The following is a 2,815-nucleotide window of genomic DNA, read 5'->3' as shown; positions in this document are numbered from 1 at the left end:
CATAAAAATTAAAATTCATGAATATTCCAATAACCTAATTATTAACCTAATTTCCCCTAATAAATTTAAAGATGGGGGAGCTGCCATATTACTAGATAATAATAAAAACCACCATAATGATAATGACGGCATCATTACTATTATTCCTTTATTAATAAATAAATTTCGTCTATGTAAACGTTCATAATTTATATTAACTAAACAAAATAACCCTGAAGAACACAACCCATGTCCAATTATTAACAAGTATCTCCCCCTAACTCCTCAATTTGTCAAAGTCATTAACCCCCCTAATATTAATCCTATATGAACAACTGAAGAATAAGCAACTAAAGCTTTTAAATCAACCTGGAAAAAACAAATTAAACTTACAAAAAAGCTCCCACTAATCTAATTCTAATGAAAATTACCCCAAATTTCTTATTTAAATAATATAAAATCTTATAATACGTAAAATACCGTAACCCCCTAATTTTAACATAATACCCGCTAAAATTATAGAACCTCTAATAGGAGCTTCTACATGTGCTTTAGGTAATCATAAATGAACCATAAATATAGGAATTTTTACTAAGAAAGCTAAAATTATAATAAAATATAAAATAAAATTTATAAATTTTATACTTTCCAGTATGCAAATTATTAACCTGAGATACTCTTGATTAATATAAAAAATCCCCAACAAAAAAGGTAGAGAAACAAATAATGTATAAAATAATAAATATATCCCAGCTTGAATTCGTTCAGATTGCACCCCCCATCCTAAAATTAAAAAAAAAATAGGAATTAAAGAACCTTCAAAAAATAAATATAATATAAATAAATTTATAGAACTAAAAGTACAAAATAATATTAATAATAAAAAAATAACATTAAAAATAAATAAATTTACATATAATATTTTTCTATAAATCTTTAACCTAGCCATAATTATTAACCCAGAAATTCATAAACTCAATAAAATCAAAAAATAAGAAATTAAATCTCTACCAAAATTATAACTTAAATTAGTAAAATTAAATGAATTTAGAGAAAATATTATAAATACTAAAGTAATAAAAAAAATCATTATTTGCATTAATCAAAAACAATTTTTTTTAAATAATAGAAATATTAATATCCAAAAAAAAAAACATATATTTTATCATTATAAAATTCTAAATACTTGAATGTAATCGTTTCCACATATACGAATTATAAAAATTAAAATCGAAAGCCCTAGAACCCCCTCACAAACAACTAAAATTAAAAATAAAATTATGAAATAAAATGACCCTAAAATTAATATATACATATATATTAATAAAAATAAAATTAATCTAATTAATTCTAAACTTAATAAAATAATTAATAAATGTTTACGATTTAAAGAAAATAAAAAATTTCTTATAATATAATTTATAAATAAAAAATATTTTACAAATAAAATTTTCATTAGTTTTAATAATTTAAATAAAATATTGATTTTGTAATTCAAAAATAAGATTTTTTTCTTTTAAAACTTTCAAAGAAAAACTATAAATTTATCTATAATCTCCAAAATTATTATTTTTATTAAACTATTCTTTGAAGATTAAAATTATATATATATTAATAGTTATTTTCTCCCTAATTAATTTAAAAATTTTAAAAATATCTCACCCTTTAATAATTACTATTATAATAATTATCCAAACTTCATTAATAACCTTAATCATTGGAATAATAAGTCAAACATTTTGAATATCTTATATTATATTTTTAACTTTTATTGGGGGATTACTAGTTTTATTTATTTATATTTCTAGAATAACTTCTAATAAAATTTTAAATTTTAATAAAATAAATTTAATTTATATAATTATTTTATTAAGTTTATTTTACTTTAATATAAATAATATTATACACTTTATTAACATAGAAACTATAAAAATAAATAATTTTCCTTAATAATAAATTTTGAAAATAATTTATTTATATCTAATTTCTATAATCAAAATGAAATATATTTCACTATCTTAATAATAATTTATTTATTTATCATATTAGTTATTTCTATTAAAATTATTAACCTTAAGTACAGCCCCATGCGAATCAAAAATTAAATGAAAAATTCAAAATTTATACCCTTAAAAGATACTCATCCTATTATAAGAATTATAACTAATTCTTTGGTTAATTTACCCACTCCTTCTAATATTTCTTTTATATGAAATATGGGATCGACTCTGGGACTTTGTTTAATAATTCAAATTCTTACTGGATTATTTTTAACAATAAACTATATCCCCAATGTTGAAATAGCTTTTTCTAGCTTAGATCATATTTACCGAAATGTCAATTATGGATGATTAATCCGAATTATCCACACTAACGGTGCTTCATTTTTTTTTATTTGCTTATATATTCATATTGGACGAGGAATTTACTATGAATCATTCATATTCAAATTTACATGAATAGTTGGAATTATTATCTTCCTTTTATGTATAATAACAGCCTTTATAGGCTATGTTTTACCTTGAGGACAAATATCTTTTTGAGGAGCAACAGTAATTACAAACCTTCTCTCAGCTGTTCCTTACGCTGGAACTGAACTAGTTCAATGAATTTGAGGAGGATTTTCAGTTAATAACGCAACTTTAAATCGATTTTTTATATTTCATTTTATCATACCATTTGTTATTTTAATGTTTTCTATTATTCACTTAGTGTTTCTCCATCAAACCGGATCTAGAAATCCTTTAAGAGTTAATAATAATATCGATAAAATTCCCTTTCACCCCTATTTTACTTTTAAAGACATCATAGGATTTTTTATTTTTTTAATATTAAT

The sequence above is a fragment of the Brachycentrus maculatus genome, unplaced genomic scaffold, assembly GCF_059751285.1.
Source record: "Brachycentrus maculatus isolate JH-2025_06_01 unplaced genomic scaffold, ASM5975128v1 h1tg001923l, whole genome shotgun sequence".
NCBI classification, from domain to species: Eukaryota; Metazoa; Arthropoda; class Insecta; order Trichoptera; family Brachycentridae; genus Brachycentrus; species Brachycentrus maculatus.
Note: the sequence above shows the minus strand (reverse complement) of the source record.